We start from the raw sequence: 20,327 nt of genomic DNA, 5'->3' as shown, positions 1-20,327 counted from the left end.
TATCATGTAGATTTACACTGAGATAAGGAAATTGAGGCTCAGAGAAATCAAATAGCTAACTAAAGTCAACTGTTAGTAGATATAGATAAGGATCCTAACCCACATCTAACTCTAATACCCCCTTGGAGGTTAATTTCTTACTTATCTTTTCTGTTCAACACAAAACTTAGGGCATCGGACATATTCATGGAAGGTTAGAGTGTTGATTGAATTAAACCAGTCAACTACAGAACCCCTGCAGTGGTTCCTTGGAGGTTTGAGGTCACTCTCCCCATTCCTATTCCCCATTTCATTTCATTTATTTAGAGAAAAGGAAGGGGGCATTTAAATAAATTCTGAAGAATAGAGGGAGTCTACAAAACTGCAGAGAAATATAGTAATTTTCCTCTATTCATCAGAGGAATATGGCAGTTCTAGCAGTGTGAGGGTAACAGGCTTGAATGTGCCAATTTTCATTTGGAAAGAATTACTGCCAAGTTAATACAATATTAACTTGAGGAAACCATTTTTGATTTAGTAAGTCCTCTGAACATTAAAAGAGGCATTCTGACTGAAGCTCCTGAAATATAAAGAACAGTTTGAAACATGCCTAGGAGGAAAAAATACAGCAATTGTAGCATAAGGAAATTCTTAAATGAAAGTCTGATTTTAAAGGAAGAAGAATCCCATTGATTGAATAAATTGTTCAATAAGTTGTTCAGAATGTATATGTACATACTCTATCTGAGGTTAGGTAAAGAAGGAAGCCATATTTGAAGAGAAGTTGGTGAGGAAAATGAAAGCAATGTCAGAATATGGACAACTCTGAGATAGAGGCTGATTATATTTCAAAAGAATACTTCTAGGGAAGCTAAATAAACACTTAACAAAGTTGAGGAGAAACTACTTAGGAAGTAACTATAATCTTAGAAGCCAGGCAAAACACTGCAATAAAGAAGGATCAGTGACTATGTTTGCTTGATTGATAGTATCATGATTTAAAAACAAGCCCATCTTGACTTCAGGTCAGGGCAAGTTCATGATGCATAGGTTGTTTTTATTTTTTTTTTTAAGTATTTATCTATTTAGGATTTTCACTTTTATGGAAAAAAAAAAAGTGAAAAGCAAAAATAGCAATCAGTGTTTATAGATAAAGTGAGAACCCAGAGCAGTGAGAGTGGTACCCCCAAGCTCCTTCCCAGGGAACTATACTTAGTACCTCAGTATCAAGCTGCCATAGCTTTGAATTGTATCCATGAGCATCTGTGCTTTATCTCAAATTATTTTGTGCATTCATTAGCAAGATGTGCCTTAAAGGTATCAGAAAAGCCTAAGAGAGGTTATTTTTTGGGGTCTGGAAACTCTAAAAAGTTTTCCAGATAAGCGATCTAATTACTTCCTTACTTTATGTCATTTTGGTTTATGAAAGCTTTCATAGTTTCAGATAGTAAATGAAAACCTGTACAGCAATTGCCAAGATATACTCCAAAGGAGAGAGAGTCCCTTGTGGAATGGGATTTTCAGCAAGTTGAATATTGTGAGAATAACAGTGAAAAGGAGAAGATTCCAGGTTCCAGTTATGGGTGCCCATGGAATAGTAAGAACACAGCTACACACTCAGGCACTGTGGAGAGATCAGAAGGTACTGCTGTGGCTTAAATGCTCAAAGGACTCAGAAAATATCTAACAAAATTCCTGTCCTAAGGAAAATGCTCCTGTGAAGAGAATTCAAACTGAGCAAGACAGGAACTCTTAGGGCAAATGGGAGAAAAGGATCAAACACTTTGGGGGAAGGTAGGAAGGTAGGATTCCAAAGATGGCAGATCTCAGAAGTGGGTATGACTACGCAGAGAGGCTATTAATATCTTTATTTGTATCTTTACCTACCTACCTACCTATATTCTTTGTAATAACAATAGAGGAAAAAGCTCTCAAGCTGTGAAGGTAGGAAAACTACCATAGTGCATCTCCGTTCCCTACAAGGGAATCACTTTCTAAAGACATGGAACACTTAGATTTGTTTATACTTGAACAACAGAAAACGATATTGTCAAGCACTAAATTTACTGTTATTTTTTAAAATGGGCTAAATGATGAAATAGTGGGTAATTAATATATTCTAGAAAATATGCAACAAACACCAGATGAAAACTAAATAATAGAATTATCTGAAAGAACTTAAGAAAACAAAAATTATAAAAGAACAGCATACATTATAATTAGGAAACTGAGAAATGAGGCAACTAAACATCAATTGGGAATTGATAGAATTCAGAACTGGGCTCAAGTCACTGTGAGGGCTGCTGTCTTTCCAGCTTACCCTTACTTACAAAATGTGTCCCTTTTTGGTCCCAATTGAAATCTATAAGTCCCCCTTTTTACTGCATGGCTCTGAACTTTAATTTTCTCCAAGCCCCTTAAATCTGTGAAAAGTTTTGCTCAAATTCTCATCTATTCAGCTGCTATTCTCAGATTCCTTTATTTTCTGGAGCAAGTTCCCATAAATCCTCATTGCCTGAGTGAGGATTCTTCAAATACCATCACATTGTTCCGAGACAAACTAATCCACCATTGTCAGAAATAGAAATTGAGAAGTATAGTTTACAAAGGAGGAAAAAGAGAAAGAAAGGGAAAGAAAGAAAGGGAAAGAGAGAGAAAGAAAGAATTCAAGAGAAAGATGAGAGCTAATAGAAATAGGAAAGAAGATCCAACATAAGTGTAATATATGTTGAAGGAAGTAAATGAAAGTAATAGAACAAGACAAATGCAAAATTCCATAATACAAGAATGTTTTCTTAAAAAAAATTGGAACATCTATATTGAAAGATCACTCCATTAATCTTGGAGAATGAACCCAGAATTGTAAACACTAAGACATAGTCTTGTAAAACTAGACAATAAAGAAAACACTCTCTAGAGATCCAGGTATAAAGACAAAATTATATATAAAGAAAAAAAAATCACATTTTCATCAGATTTATCCAACAGTATAAGATAATATAGCAGCGTATTCAAGATACTCAAGGAAAGAAAACATGAAATGGTGATTTTATACACATGCAAATTTGCTTTTAAGTATAAAGTACACAAAAACAAAGCAGTTGTGAACATGCAAGAACTCATGGAATATTTTTCCCTGGAAGATCTACCTAGAAAATAAGATGCAAGCAATCAAGAAATCATAAGAGATGCTTCAGCTAAATTTCAGGAGCATGTAGTTGCCAATAATGTTAGTTGAACAAATGGATAGATGTATAGATACATGGTTTAAGGAATAAGTTTATTAATTTCAGGATATACCTGGTAGGGAAAAGGAAAGAGGCATCCATATTGCTAGTTACCTGAGAGGTAGAAATATGAAGTCAGAGAATGTTAGTTCTCAGGAAATTTTAGATGAAGATGAATAAACTGTCTCAGAGTGTTTTGCCCAAGATGCACAGATAGCCCATAGACGAGCCCAGAAACGGAACCAGAGTTTTCTGAAGCTTACTGAATTTCTCTTTAGAAACTCATTTGCTGACAAAATATAAACCTTTAAGTAGCATTATTCATTTTTCCCCCAATGTGAATTAATCCTCTTGTCTGCATCCCATAGTAAAATGTTTCTTGAAGACTAGGCCATAACTTTTCCTTTCATTAACTTAAAGTTTATAGCAACAATATGTTTCTTATAGAAAAATTAGGAAAACATCCTTACTTATAATCCCAACACCCAGAAAAAACTGTTATCAGATACAAACATTTTTGTCTTCCCTTTTTTAGACTTTTTCATTCTTTTTAACAAATGTACAATGGTGTCTAAAACAAAACTAGAATCAAAAGATCATATTGTTTTATAGTCTTTTTCATGGTGTATCAGTCATATCATAATCATCTTTCATCATCAATAAATATAGAGGTAAACACAGGAAAAGTCTTTTAAATACTTTAAAATGGATCTTATATCCATAGAAATATAAATTCTAATGTTTACCTTGTATTTTATTTTCCTGAGTATTGTTCATCCAGTGTCATTTATCAGTAGTGTAACTTAATTTATCTTCTCCCTTTATATTTGGTTGACATAAATCTTAAACTTGCCAGGGTGATTAGTTACAGTTCCTTAGGTCCTCCTGAAACCTGGAGTCAGTGAGATTTTTTTCCTTGGGTAGGGAAAAAGAGAGGAAGCAAGACAATAGCTATATGCTGAGGGGAAAGTAGCTATGAGTAATAAAGTGGAGGTAATTATGATTGGCCATTTCAATCAGGCCTCTTATGGAGATGCCATAATCAGATGTGCCTCTGGGGAAGAAAGAGGCCTCTTGTATATGGCCTAGGGCTGAAGAAGTCTGGAGAAGCTACAGAGAGCAGCCCCAGCTGGCATCTTGGAGGCGGGGTTACAGGAGCACCACTCAGACCCTCTTCCTTTGATAATTCCACCCCATATAATACCAAACATATTAAAAGGCAGCCATTTCTCACCAGAGATATTCCCATAGAACCAAATGAAGGTTTAGCAGCAATTGACTGCTTGACTTGACCTCACCTTTAGATAGTTAATTCAATATTTTTCATTTTTTTCTTCTTTTGTATCGTAAGCCCAAAACTTTCTTTTCTTTTTCAGGCATCAAACCATTTTGCAGCCCCTTAAAATGCTTGTAGGTCTGGATGCTTTGCTTATAATGCCCAATACAATGGATAGGAAGGTTCTGTAACCCTCACTTGGGCCTGCCCCTCTATTACGTTAGCTACTGTTGTTGGTATTCTTTTTTTTTTATTATTCTTTTGGTTGTTGCTCTTGTTGTTGTTGTTTTTATTTTTTGTTGTTGGTATTCTTATTATTACCACTACTGTTATCTCATATGAGAGATGTCAAGGCCCCAATTCTCTCCCATCCATGACTTTCTGTGGTTATCTGGGTTGTGTCACTGTCTAATCCTACAGGTAATGGTGGCTTTTCCTTCTACACCATCCCACACCTCTATGTATTAAAGATTTCCTTTTTTTTCCCAGGGGTTGTTTTGAAAGGCAGAATGTCCAACAAGAGTCCAGTACCTCTTGAAACACTGGTTGGTATCTTTTGATAGATTTTTGGGCTGTCTTCTAGGCTCTTTATTCTGGCTCAGTGTCTGGTATATTATTATCATTATCGTTGTTGTTGTTATCTGATATCCTTTGGCTCTTGGCTCTGCAGCCCAAAGTTCAGTCCTGTTCTACTCCACACCCAGGTACCCAGAACTCTTGCTTACATCTCACTTACCAGGACCTATTTAATTGGGATCAGAAAAGAGGCTGGGTCCATGGAGCAGGATAAACAAGGGTTTTGGAATTAGGCAGACCTGGGTTCAAATCCCTGTACCACTATTTGTGAGTTTTATTGTTTAGATCAATTACAAGACCTCTCTGTGGACCATTTTAGCATATGTAAAATCAAGAATTTACTGACCAACTTTAGTGTCCCCCTCAGTTTTGAGGATGAAATAGTATAATGGATATGTCTGATATAAAGTAGATACCCTCAAATGTTAGTTTCCACCTATATTTTATAGATTTAAATTTGCTTGAGTTTAGATTTACACCTTTGTTTTCTTCTTTCTCTTTCACTATTGCAGTTCAGAAGTTGCAACAGAGTTACGAATAATAGTGAGTTCAAATTTGCTTTACTACCATATTTGAAAAGCAGAGATGATCGTTTTCCAGCTAATAATATATTACTATTACATAGGTGAGCCCGTTATCTCATTTTGTATTCCTCCTTATGCGATTGCTTTTCTTGGAACCATTTGTTTCCATGCACTTGACCTTGACTCACTTTCTGATTTATTTATTACTTAACATAACCATTAGCTTGTTCGATTATCTTTAATTAAGTTGTATTGGTTCCTGAACATGGAAATGCCCTTGTTTCTTGGTTGGCCAAGTTCCACCTTTGCTGAGTGTGACAATTCAGTCGACTCATTTTGTCCTTTACAATGTTAAAAAACAAAATTCAACTGAGTAAATTTGAAGATGTAATTGGCTTTATTAAACAATTCATGAATCGGGCAGCATCCCATCTAGCAAGCAGAGGGGTTCTCAGAGGAGTTCTACAAAATGTAAGGTTTTCATAGGAAGGAGGGTGGAGCAAGAAAGGTATAAGCAAAAGAAAAGAGACGATTGTTTCAGGCTAGATCGCCTTCCCTTAGAAGGAAGGACAAGGGAGCTTATTATGCAGATTACCTCATGTTCCTTTGGGCAGAGGGGATGGAGAAGGCCCAGACAGATTGCCTCATTGGTGCTTATCAGAAAATTCCTGACTGACCTGGATAAGACTCATCCTTCTGGGAGAGGTTGAAATTGCAATTAGATTAGGTATTAAGCCCTGTTTACTGACTCGGGGCCTTAACCTAAGTGAAGCCATTTTGAGCCTATAGTTTTCTTGTTAACAATAATAAATGTGATACTTCTGTCTCCATATTTCTCTCAGAAGAAACATCAATTAAAAATATGTTGTAGTGCAATGAGCATTTTAATAATAGTATCTATTTTTAAAAATGAAAACAGTTGATTAATTGGTAAAAAGGCCATTTATGTTATAGCCTTTAACACAAAAGTTCAAGAAACCAACATATTAGATTTACTATTATAAATTTCTCTTTAGGTGTATACATACCTATGACATAGCTCTATAACTTATAATTGATTAAAATAAACATGGTCTTCCTGTTAGGCCCTTGGTCGAAAACCAAATCTTCTCTCGTTTTTGTTTATATGAAAATGCTGATTCAATTACATCACTATGACTTCCAGCACCATTTCAATTTCCCCCATGTTCAAATAATAGAATTAGCAAGGTGGCGACCCACTCAAGAAGAGAGGGGCAGGTGCTTGGAGGAAAGGAATGGACACACAGTCACTCAGACATACTCACATTCACACTGTTGGGAGACAGCAAAAGAAACTCTTTGTCCTTCAACGCTTCCAAATTCTGGCCTCTTTTACTTCTCAGGAAGGATAAACTGGCTTTTCTAAGTTCTGGACCCTTTCTCAAAAGTAGTGTAATTCTGTTCTTAGAGAAATAGGAGGTCTTTTATGGCTAAGAGTCTAAAGGAGAGGGGGTGGGGTGTTCTGGGGATTAGCTGAGGCCCAGGAAGTGTCAGGATTTGTGCACAATGAAAGAAATGGTGCTTCAAGCCCCATGTGGTGGCCAGATGAGGAAGCCTGCCCTGCTCTGTGTTCTTGGGGTCACTTATGGAGGTAGAAAGATGTCTTCATCAGGCAGGAACTGCATGAAAAAGACCCCAGAAGTTTTATGTCTCCTTTGTAGGTTCTTCAACCCCCCTGGTCCCTGTGACCTGTCATGGGGCTCCTCCCAGGTGACTCTAGCATGCTCATCAGCAAATACCCTGGGGACTTTTGCTCACCAGGGATGGCTGATGGCTCTGGTAGTCATTCAACAAAGATTACAATATGCCAAGATCTTGGTCTGGGGTTAGACTTTTGAAAGGGAGAGGACAAAACCTAAAAAGGTTCATAACCTCTTCGCTCCTGTTTTTCCCCCTGAATTATCTGTCTTCCTAGAACTCAATCACTTTCTTAAAAAGTTTTTTTTAAGTTTATTTATTTGTTTTTAGTAATCTGGGGCTCGAACTCATGAGTCCTGAGGTTGAGAGTCGCATGTTCTTCCCACTGACCCAGACAGGCACCCCTAATCACTTTTTATATGTCTCTTTGTTTATTGTCTGTTTTACTCTCTCAGAATGCAAGGCCCAAGAGAGTGGAAACTTTGTCTTGTTTATTACTGTCTCCCCAGTGTAGAACAGTGCCTGGCACATATTCTGTATTTGACAAATATTTGCTGAATAAATGACTGAGGGAATCCCGTTGTTTTAGTCCATGAAAGTCAAGCAGACTTGTATATTATTTTATTTTCTCTTTCTAAAATAGTCTTATGCTTTTATACCTAAAATAAATACTGTCTTTTCTGCCTCTTTTCCAAAAAGTGCTTATAGTGCTGCCTCATTTATAGTCAATGGAGCTGCATAATGAATATGTGAAGGAAAAAAGAAAAACTGTACACCTTGTAAAGTCTCTAGTCTTCCAGAGCCTTACAGAGCCAATTCTTTTATGAAAATCTTCTTATGAAAGATCTGAGGCAGTTCTATAATCTTCTACCTCAATTTGTATTTATAAATTGATTCAAAAATATGTCTAGTTTCTGCCTGAAAAACAACCCCTTTGTGGTGGTCATTGCGTGTGATAAAAACAAGGAAGGAGTAGCCTCCAGAAGTTTCCACCCACCGCCTCCCCCCCACCACCGTTGTCAGTTAGATTCTTCTTCCCACTGCCCTCCTGGAGGGCAGCAAGGAAGGGCAAAGAAGGGCAAGCCACAGTGGGTTGGAGGTTTTTCTCAACTGTCATCCGTGCCAGTGAAATGTAAGATGCATCATTTTCTATTTCTATAGCAGTTGTCTGCTAATTTTTGAATAAAGGCTTCATTGATGTGCCCTCAAAAAATTATTTAGACAACCCCAGTGACTGTGTCCGTGACTTTCTTTCATCAGATAGCAATCACAGACTTATTCAACTAAGCTAGCATGATCTTCTTTTAATAAAACCTGTGTCAATAGGTTGTAAACTTTTCATCACTTGGCATTTACATACTGATTTTCTTTATAGTATTCTTGAAACTTAATTCTGAAAAATGGTGTTAGCTTTTTAGCATGCTGGAGTTTTCCTTCTTTTCCTTATAGAGATCAATAATTTTTGGGTTTTGCTCCTTTGGTAGTCCTCTGGACTCTTGAGATTTATAATGCTTTACTATTTTACCTAGCCTTTTCTTTTGGCTTATAATAGCCCTTTAGAAACTTTCTTGATAAGGTCAACATAGCATTCTTGATTCAAAGAATGACATTTTTAATGCTCATACTTCTCTTGACTTTCTAATGAAGACTTTTAATTCTTTTTCCTTTTTCAACTTCTTACATTTCTTTGTATTAAGAACAAGTCTAAGAAAAAAAATTTGGGGGGAGAGAGTTTATACTCTGCATCTGACCCTAATTTTTTTTTTTTTTCTTTTAAGCATTCCCTTACCATTTCATTTCCCTGTTCCTGTCTATGGGAATATTCACGGAGCCTTCATTATGTAGGAACACTGAGGTAAGGACTGTACTTTCCCTACGTCCTTGGAGTCTCACCACCGTCCTATGAGATAGGTATTATTCTTAGACTTCTTTTTCAAATGAGAAAACAGACTTGGAGAGTATCCCACCCAAAGTAATAGAGTAGTACTTGGTGGAGCTGCCCTTGAAATCGATTATCTGCCTGACTCAAGACTCTCTACTGTTCACCAGCATGCTATAATGCTTCTACAGTGCTTCATGCCTCGGGTAATGATCCCTTTCCAAGTCCATTATTTCTTCAGTTTTCAGTCCTGTCTTCAAACACTTCATTCCAAGTGTTTACACTTTTACGAAGACAGCAGAGCCTGGTGGTTTAGAGCCAGGCTCTGGAGCCAGGTCGAGTGGATCCAGATCCGGAGCCACCACACACTAGCTGTGTAACCTTGGGTGAATTAGGTAGCTTTTAGTGCCTCAGATTCCTGACATGAAAGCAGTGGATAATAGTGCCTATTCCATAGGGTTTTAATATTTAAATAAATCATCAATACACGTGAAGTGGTTGGAACAGTTCTTGGTATACGAGAAGTGCCTGATAAAAAGCTAGTATCAGTGGTTGGTTGCTTGTTTGTTTATTTACTTATTTACTTATTTATTACTTATATTGATTAGTTCAACACACGTACTTACTGAGCACTGTTCCCTGTTACAAAGTGCCAGGCATGGTGCTAAATTCTGAAGGTAGAGGGATGATTACCATAGAGTCTTTCCCTTCCCGTGTTCACATCTAGTGGTGGATCATGACAGAGTGTACTCACAAGGGGGGATATGCCATATTTAAAAAGTCAATCCAGATATTGGGTGGTCATCTCAGTTCACTAAATTTGAGAGAAAATGGTTAATGAGTGGTGGAATAAGAATCTCCCTCCCACACCAGTCCTTTCTGACTCAAGTAGATCATTTCCAGAGGGCCAATCCCTCCCATTCCTTTCACCTTTTTGCAATATTACTTTTCCAGTCTTCCAACTAAGAAGTGGAATCTACTTCTTTTACCTTGAATTTGGACTAGTCAGTCACGTACCTGGCTTGGACCAATAGAATGTGGTGAAAATGATGTGGCATGACTTGGGTACGCTGACCCTATGAGGCCTTGCAGATTCCTTGGGATGTGGCTTCCATGTAAGGAAGCTGAGGCTAGATTACTGATTGAAGAGACAGGGAGTGGAGAGAGAAGCCCACCCAGTCTGCCACCATTTCAGTCACCTCAGCTGGGTGTCAGTCATGTGAGTGAAGGCTGGCACCCTGTATCTTGTAGCTTTTTTTGAGCTGCCCCAGCCAATACCATGTAGAGCAGAGTTAAATTTCCAATCTGCCCAAGTTGCAGAATCATAAGCAAATAAATCAAATAAATGGTTGGGTTGTTTGGGGATGGTTTGTTTCATAGCAATAAATCCCTGGAACATAAGAAGGTTTGCAGCTTCCATTTTCACTGTCTTGGAAGTCAGCCACTATATATAAAGCTTGGATTAGATAATGGAATAATGAGAGACCATGTGGAGAAAGTTAAGTCCCAGCCTTCCAGTCATTTCTGCCAAAGCCTCAGGCTTGTGGGTAAAGCCACCACCTTAGACTTTCTAGCACAGCCTAGCCACCAGCTGAATGCAGCCCTATGAGGGAGCCCCAGTAAGACTAACAGAACCACCCAGACAACTACAGATTCATGGTGGTTATTTTAAGCCACTATGTTTCGGGGTAATTTATCTATGCAGCAATAGGTAACTGAAACACCCACAATGCACCATGGCTTCCCAGAAGTGAGGGTATTGAGGTCTTTGGCTAATGGTGTGTTGGGGAATAATAATTTTTACCATTAATCAAGTACTTTATATGTGTCAGGTACTTTACATATGTTGTTTTATTTTATTTAACTCTCATGGTAACCCTGTATGGCAGGTAGTTTGGCACATGACAAAGCTAAACTTCAGAGATGTTAAGTAACTTGCTCAAGGCCTCACAGGGGCATGGTCACTGCAGAATGGTCAGGTAGGAGGTAAATGCCTCTTTTCCTGCTTTCTCCAATTTGCTTCTTTCTATGGTGATGATCTTCTGATGCATCTCACCAGCTTCTGGCCTCACATCACTCCAGTGGATCCAGTCAGCCCTCACTACTGAAGTCGGTGCTATCAGATGTCTGTGGGGTCTTTGGTTCACCCTTATTAACACCTTGCTGTCATTAGGATAAAGTCCATGGCATGCAAAGCCTCTTTTGCTTCTCTAGCTGTATCTCTCTGCACCTTCTTTATTTACCTTTTTGTCATGTGGAGTTCCTTGCACAGCACAGATTTGAAACCTCTTCTTGTGTCATCCCTCCAAGCTTATGCACAGAGTGCTATGCCAGGGACACCCTCCTTGCCTTCCCCACCCCCTGACATACCATTCACCCTTCAGGACTTAACTCAAGGTTTGCCTTGACTATGAAGCCTCATTACCTGGTCTCCTCCAGGCACAGCTGTCCACTCCTCACTTGTGGCCTCACTGAAACTGTGCACTTTCCCAGCAGAGCATCGGTATAACACCTTGTTGTTTTTATCAACCAGACTCTGAGAGTCTTAATTTTTTATTCAATCCTAGATGAATAAAACACTAACACTTAGCCTGGACTGGTCCTTAATGAGAGAAGTGCTTCAGTAAAGAAGTGAGATCCAGAAAGGATCAGGTCAAATTGTCAAGAGCCTTGAACGTCATGCTGGTGTAATCCAAATGTCTGCCACCTGGATGTCCCCAAGTCTTCCCCTTCTTGGGCCACCCTTTCCTCTTATATTCAAATTGATAGTGTCTACCTTGCATTCCACATTGTAGGGAAAGCCCACCATCACCGTCCTCTTCCTTGGGTCCCACCCCCCAAATATCTCTGGAGCTTTAAGGACTGAGGAGTTGAGTTAGAGGCTCCCAGCTTCCTTAGTTATCTCTCACTCCCATTTCCTGCTTGTGCTGACAGGGTCATTCTTCCTGTGGCTTTACTCTTGATAGATTCTGCTTCAATTCTTTTGTTCTCTCAAAGCAGCTTGGACACAGGCTGTGGTGGTTGGAAGACTTCTCCCCCTCCCCCCAGTTGTGTTTACAGTTTTGAATAGATAATATATTCACATGGTTTAAAAATCAAATTATATAGAAGGGTGCATAGTGAAAATTCTCACTCCTACCCCTGTGCCTGTCTGCCCTATTTCCCCCCTTTTCCCACCCCCAGTATCTATTTCATTAACTTTTTTTGGTGTCCCTCTAGGATTTACTTATGCAAATACAATTCAATGCAAATATAGAAAGCTTTTTTTTTTTTTTTTTCTTTCCCTTGTTGAACATTGCTGGCAAAAGCTACGAAAATATGCTGCCTGGACCCGCTTCCAAATCTGTGCTGTCGTCTGCTCTCTGTGGGGCCTTACCCCTGCCCAGAAAAATCCTCTTTTCCATTTTCCTGCAGGGATGATTTCCACAGTGACAGTATTTTTTGAAAAACAAAATCGGGGCACAGGGTCTAAGAAGTGAGTTTTTGTAAAATATGGATCCAGATAGTGGGTTTGCACTAGCAAATTGGGACCAAGTTCTCCATAGTTATTCCAACCCTCCTTAATCCTGAAGGCCAGGCTCCTTCTCTGGGAGAGCAGTCTTTTAGTATTATTTAGGCCAACAGACAGGACTACAGCTCAGGAAAGAATTGAAAATGATTTAAACTTGAATATTAGGCGTCATTATCCTGACATGGGGGATGTACACTAGTCACCCTTTCCTCCAGGCTTCCTTCCAGCCTCCATCTGCCTGGGCCTCCATCCCTCTGCTTAGACCTCCTCTTCAATCTTTTCCCTTTTCTTCCAACTCTCACTGCTGTCTCCCATTCACAGATTGCTCCCAAACCCCCTGCTTCCTTTTTGTTTCATATGTGGAGCAGTTTAGTTTGGGGTGGGGGAGGGGTCCCATGTATGGCACCCCTCTGGGGACTCTCAGAAGTAATGAGGGGCTCTTGAGCACCACTAAATCTGAGCAGTCAAGCCAGGCCATAGTAATTTGCATATAGATAGGAAGTACCCCTCATTAAGATTAATGAGATTAGTTTCTCATTGGATTTATCATCTAACAAACATCTCACTTTCGGGGTTAGTGCATTTTATACACTGACTCCCTGTCTAGTTTTAATGCAGAGATAATTAGTGTTCCCAAAATATTCCAGGTGTTCTACATTACACAGCCTCAGTTACAGTTAGGTTGGGCCATGTGACCTGTTCTGGCCAATGATCTGCAAGCAGAAATGGTGTGTTTCTCTTCTGGACCAAGGCAATTAAGAGCTCATGTGCCTTTTCTATCCTTCCCCTTCCCTTCAACATAGGCCAGGCATTCCAGATGGCATAGCTACAAGCTGCAGAGAGCCACCCGATCCACACCGGACTGCAATGTGAGTGGGGAAAAAAAAATTTTATCGTGACAAGCCATTGATATTTGAGATATTTTAATTAATATTTCATTGCATACCTATGCTACTTGCACCCACACTTTTGGAAATTAAAATCTAAAAGTCTCTAAAACAATAGAGTGTGTGTGTGTGTGTGTGTGTGTGTGTGTGTGTGTGTTGTTTAGGATATGCAAATGTGTCTTCACATTCTGCACGAATTACAATTTGAAAATCTTTACAATTGTTTATATGTTTGGAGGTCCTATCAATGTCTACACAAATTTTATTAAGGTATTCTAGTATCTTAGCACTCCTATTCTCAAAACGATCATGAACATGAAATATTAAATATAAGCTTATACTGTGTTGCCCTTTCACTTGCTCCCTGTTCTGTACATTCAGTTACAGGTAAAACTTCCTGCTGGCCCACTTTCAAATTTCTTCAGGCTTTCCCAGAAACAATTATGCAAAATTCTGGCTTGCGATTTGTTTTCTTAAAATTTTTCAAGGTAAATATTGTAATCCTTCCCCGTTCTTAGGGAAGTGAAATTTGTTTGGAAGCTTTCTACTTAATAACCTGTTCAAAGGCTCCTAATGACCAATCCAATTTTCTGTCATCCAAGATGAGCAAATACCAGGCCCCGTTCTGGCTCTTCCAATACCTTTTCTTCTCTTAGCAGCGTGATTTTCTCACACAGTGCTTATTTCAACTAGAATTTCAATACTTCCATGACTGTCATATAGTTCTTTTATTAGTTTTCTAGGACTGCCGTAACAAAGGACCACATAGGGGTGCTTAGGTGGCTCAGTCAGCTGAGCGTCCGACTTCGGCTCAGGTCACGATCTCACCGCTCATGGGTTGGAGCCCTGCATCTGGCTCTGTGCTGACAGCTCGGAGCCTGGAGCCTGCTTCGGATTCTGTGTCTCCCTCTCTCTTTGCCCCTCCCCCACTCATGCTCTCTGTCTCTGTCTCTCTCTCTCTCACTCAAAAATAAATAAACATTAAAAAAAATTTTTTTTAAACCCAAAGTACTACAAATTGAATGGCTTGAAAAACAGAAATTTATTGCTGCACAGCCTGGTGGCTCATAATCCATGATCAAGGTATTAGCAGGGCCATGTTCCCTTTGAAGGCACCAGAGGAGGATTATTCTAGGCCTCTCTCCTAGCTCCTTGTAGTCCCTTGGCTTATGGGAGCTTAATTCATCTAAACATGGTTTTCTCCCTGTGTGTGTGTTTGTATCCAGATTTTCTCCTTTTCACACCAGATATTTTGGAGTAGAGGCCTACCCTACTCCAATATGACCTCTTTGAATGAATTACACCTCCAACAACCCTATGTCCAAATAAGGTCACATTTCGAGGTACCAGAAGTTAAGACTTCTCTATATTTAAATTGGGGGTGGTGGTGCTTGGGTGGCTCAGTTGGTTGAGTGTCCCACTTCGACTCGGGTCATGATCTCAAGGTTTGTGAGTTCAAGCCCCATATCTGGCTTGCTGCTCTCAGCGTGGAGCCTGAGCTTCAGGATCAGAGTTTCAGATCCTCTGCCCCCTCTGTCTCTGCCCCTCCCCCCACGGTCAAAAATAAAATAAACATTAAAAAAAAAATGAATCTGGGGGGACATAATCTAACCCAAAACAGTTATCAGTGTTTGCATTGTCAAACATATAATCATAGTGATTAACAGCAAAAGCCTTAAAGTCATACTCATTTGTGCTGGAATCTCATTTTCTGCCGTTTGAACCTCAGTTTCTTTGTCTCTAAAATGGGAGCATTAATCATTACTTTTTAGGGTTGTTGTGATAATTAAATAACATTCTGTCTCAATTTTGGCCTTAAAGACCAAAGTTTCATGGCTTCAAGACCAAAAACAAACAATTACAAAGTACCTCCACATTCTAAACTGAGTTGCTAAACCACCTATGTGAGACATGCTCATACAGTATGAAACTTCTTGGGCTGGCATATGCAATCACCCATCTTCTACTGATAATGGAGCCACGGCTGACAAGAGAATTCTGTTTTGTTTTGGTTTTGTTTTGTTTTGTTTTGAGAGTTGTTCTCCTACTCCTCATGTGGGAGGGGAGAGGAGTGATTCCCTCTCACCTCAAGTCAGGTGACAAGGACCCTTTGGAGCTTGAGGGGAAGTAGGAACTGATGTTTGACTTGTGCCTTGGGAAATTAAATGTGGAAGGCTCTGGGTAATGTTGCCTGCCTGGTGGCTGCAGGGGCCCAGATCCTCCTCACTGAGAGCAGAGCAACGAGCTGGGGAGTTTTCTCGTGTGCCCGGTGGGCTGGCAGGATGGAGTTTGAAAAGGCTGCCCAAGAAGGCTTTGTGCCAAACTGGACCTCAGCGAAAAGAAGTTGGAGTATAGCATCATATACAGAAACTGAGGAGGACTCATTACTGTGCAGTCTGGAAAGATGCAGGTTGGAGGCTGGGAGGCTGTGGTGGGATTTCTTGGAGGAAGCAATGTCAGCAAGCCAGCAGAGAAAGTAGCGGCGTTGGAAATCTGCCATGCCCAAAGGGCTCAAATGCCAGATTATATTCAGACCAGTTTAGAGACTTTTTTAGGGACTAGTTTTACCTCTTCCTGACCACATTCCAACCGCAGAAGATCCTGAAGCAGCCTAGTGGGGGGAAGGGACATGGGGAAGAAATATTTTACACAGAAATGGAGCAGAAACCAACCGTATTCTCTCCCCCAAAATGACAGGCCTTCCAACCCAAAGGAAGCTCAAGCTGAGGGCATAAATAAGCTTTAAACTAGATGAGGCATTGGGTTATATGCTAATGGCCCTAGACTGGACATTTCAAGGACTGAAATGAGTTGATTTGGAGGACTGCAATGAATTGGAGGATTTTTATGATCTGAGAGTGACTGAAAAAGTAAGACTTTAATTTCATTCATGGAGGAGTGGATGAATCTACCCACAGAGTTTGAGTAGGATAGAGAAAAGAATAAAACCATCCTCTGCGTGGACCCCCGTGAGTTCTGAGAGAAAGTCCTCAGAAAAAGTTGCTGTTACTCTGATGCTGCTGCTAATTATTTTAGTTTCCATTATGACTGAAGAAACCCACACCATCTTTCATAGCGATGTCAATGTGTAGTTCCAGGGGAATAGAAACCATTCCAGCAAATTTTAAGCAGAAAAGAGATTTAATACAAGCAGTTAGGTGCTTGCAGAATCATTGGCGAGCTGGAGGAGCAGCATCTAAACCGAAACGCCGGAAATAACTCCCAGGAGATAACTATTCATCTGGTTTCCTAGGGGAGCTCTTGCCCCTGCCACAGTCGTAAGTGAATACAGTCAAGAGTCTTTTGGGGAAACTTTTGAATCTTGCAGACACTGCTGTCATTGCAATCTGAGGATCGTGAAAACACTGTCACCCTTGCAGTCACTAACTTCTAACCCTCATGGAGCTAGACAGTGAACATTTGGGATGTGGTTGCAAAAGAACTCCAATGTCTGCATGGTCTTACTTGCCAGGAGCAACAAATGACAGGCAGGTGGCCCTGATCTCGCCCCTTCTTTTCAAGTCTCTTGAATGTATTTAACTCACAATCTGAACATTAGCTGTGAAAGAGTCAGAGAAATGTGCTTTGGAGCTTTTGAGCCTTTGCAGTATAAGAAGAAACCACAGAAGAATTCAGAATGGTTGCTAAGAGGTGGTATTTCACATCCACCATGATGCTCCAGGCCTATGAAAAGACATACAATGCCAGTGGCCCCAGCTTCTAGCTAGAGGACCAAATACTGGATTCAGTTGGATTTTTAAAAAATCAACTTTATTGAAGTATAATTTGCATGTAATAAACTGCACCTATTTTAAGCATACAGTTCAATGAATTTTGACAAATATAGTGCAAACATAGTCAACCCCATAATCAAAATATAAAATTTTTCCATCTTTCAAAACAATTTCCTTTGTATTTCTTTTTAGTCAGCCCCCTCATTCCCCTTTGTCCAAGCAACCACTGATCTGCTTTCTGTCTCTATAGACTACTTTTCTCTGTTCTAGAATGTCATGTAAATAAAAGCATGCAGTAGGAAACAGCTGTTTTTAATATTTACAAATAGTTGTGTTTTTTTATTTTTTTCTTACCAAGTATCCAGCACGGCATAGTAGAATACTATGAAGCCAGACAAACGCAGGGTTGGATCCCAACTCTCCCACCTGACAGCTCTTGACCTAACAAGTTGAACTTGCTGGGCTCAAATTTCTTAACTGTAAAATGGTAATTTAAAACAAAAATAAAAACAAAAAACATCTGCAAAGGTTAGAGCTAATAAATGAAAAGCACACAAATGGCACTCCATGAAAGGTAACCATCATGATTCTTCTTGATGATGGCCTGTTGTTTCCTGTTTATGCTGGTTTTCCAGTCAATTGTATCTAACCTACAGTGCTTGGGAGAAGAGTTTTATTGCTGACTTTCACACATGACTGCTGTAATGACAATTAGAATTATTCTCTAGAGTATCAGATTGCTTCACATCTGGATTCTACCATTCACTACATGACCTTGTGAAAATTCTGAATCTTTCTGTGCTTCAGTTTTCTCTTCTGTAAAACAGGAATAATAACAATACCTAGGATTGCTACACAAGTTAAATAAGGTAATATATATTACCTTAGTAAATACTCAACAATGGTTAGCTATTATTATCTTTATATTGAAATGTTTCTGTCTCCACACCTTTATCTAAGCTCCTTCCTCTGAAAGAAGTGCCCTTCTCTTTCTTTTCTGGCCAATTAAATTTTCTCATTCTCACCCCCAAGAACCTCTCCCTCCTACAAAATAACCGTGTACCCTCTTATTTGGCACTTATCTTCCCATACTTTATATTACCGTTGAATCATAGAATGTTTGAGATTGAAAAAAATGGTTCATGTGAACGCTCTCCTTTTACAGCTGATGTGATAGAGATCCACTAAGGATAAATTATTTATCAAAATCGTATCTTTAGAACACAGATTGGGTTAGGACTTGGTCTCCTAAGTCTCAGTCTTGTGTCCACAGCATGATTTAAAGTGCTTAGCACACAATATTCAGTTACTGGCTTATTGCGTGAATTCCTAAAATATACTGTGCTCAGTTGATTTCTAGAGCCAAATCCAAGGACTTTGCTTGCCATAGTAGGTAAGCTCTTGTCATTCTCTGAGATTAAAGAAATGATATTCAGCCCTGTCAAAGTAAAATCACAAAGTTTATCAGGAAAACCATCTGAAAGTAAGTCATGCATATTACACAGTGTGAGATGGATATGCTGTATGGCAGGATGTGCTGCACAGGTTTTGTGAGGTGGATGTGAACTCTTGCTGATGCTGTGGTGCCAGTTCTTTTTTGGCTAGCCATGCATTTATGAAGTCTTGCTATCTAATTGCAAAGAAAATACTTCCTATCGCCAGTTTGGTCTTATGGTAAATATTTAAAAAAGAATTTCAATATCTTTAGCCCAGTAAAGTAAAAGCTCCTATACTATACCCACAAGGCAAACACAATTGGGTAAAGAATAAAATGCAGGCATGATTGCTTGTTATATATGTTATATATGTTTGCCGGATGGCAGTTACACAGCTGCTCAAGTCCTGAAGAACTAAGTGTAATCTCCAATAGTGTCTTGATGTCCCCATGCCACTTGGCTTTAGGTGACAAGGAAGTTCAATATGCATATTCTGGGAAGGAGGGGTGAGAGCAAGAACATGAGAAAATTAAGAGGGACCTCCTTTTAAGAAAAAAAAAAGTTGAAGAACTCCCCAAGATCTTTCACAATTTTTTAAGTGTTGTACATCGAGGGTCCCCAAGATCACCCCCCAGGTCCAGTGGTTTGATAGAAAGGGTCTCACAGAACTTAGCATCTATTTGTGCTCGTGGTTAAAATTTATTACCAGTGAAAACATATGAAGCGAAATCAAAAAAGGAAAAGATGCATCAGGTGAAGTTGGGGGAAATATCAGGTTCCAGGTTGGAAGAGCCTCTCTCAGTGGGGTGGCTTAATTCCTTCAGCAATGAGCGGTGATAACACACGCAAAGTGTTGTCTACTGGGGCAGCTCATTAGTGACTTGGTGCTCAAGGTTTTTATCAAAGGTGGTCACATAGGCACCCTTTGCTCATCACATACCCAAATCCCAGACTCCTAGAAGGAAAGCACATCTTCAGCATAAGCCAGACTGTTTGTAGAAGCAGTCTAGCCATAGGGAGCCACCTTGTCATTTAGGGAAAGTTTTATGTCCGTGCAGGGAACTGTTTCGCAGCCATGTTCCCCAATGCCAGCCAAGGGCCACTTTTGCAAGTAAACCTTTCAAAGACTAGCAGTCTCAGGTCTACTCTGCTAACTCTTTTCTGCATATACTATTTTCTTTATTCCAGTATACATCAAGACATAAGAAAGACAGCTATCATAACCCCATTTGAAATAAGTAACCTGTAGTAAGGATGGTTTACATGGCTTATCTAAAGTCCTACTGAGTTAGTTGGCTGGGATGGCTCGACTTATCTGAGGACTCAATCTCGGCTGTTATTTGGGTTCTCAGTTCTTCTCCACATTGCATTTCCTGGAGGTGCCAAGATGCTGCGAGGACATATTCACTTTGATTCCTGGGCTGGGATGGCTGGAACAGTCAGGTCTAGTGCTCTTTCTGTGCAGATTTGCCATATAGATATCTTGGACTTCCTTACAGCATGATGATTCCACATACGTGGACTTCTTGTGTGATGGCTGGCTTCCCTCAGAGCAAATGTTCTACAGCAGACCTGGGTGAAAGTCCTGGAACATCACTTCTGTTACATGGTTAGTTAAGTAAGTTCCAAAGGCCAACCT

At 39.6% G+C, this 20,327-nt stretch overlaps 1 protein-coding gene across 1 annotated transcript in view; it reads left to right on the top strand.

The window, feature by feature from the left end:
- Positions 1 to 20,327, top strand: part of ASNS (asparagine synthetase (glutamine-hydrolyzing)) — a 160,983-nt gene that overhangs the window by 14,548 nt on the left and 126,108 nt on the right.

Source organism: Lynx canadensis, chromosome A2 (genome assembly GCF_007474595.2).
Source record: "Lynx canadensis isolate LIC74 chromosome A2, mLynCan4.pri.v2, whole genome shotgun sequence".
Taxonomy (NCBI): Eukaryota; Metazoa; Chordata; class Mammalia; order Carnivora; family Felidae; genus Lynx; species Lynx canadensis.
The sequence above is the reverse complement of the archived record's forward strand: the minus strand, read 5'-3'. Positions and strand labels throughout refer to the sequence as shown.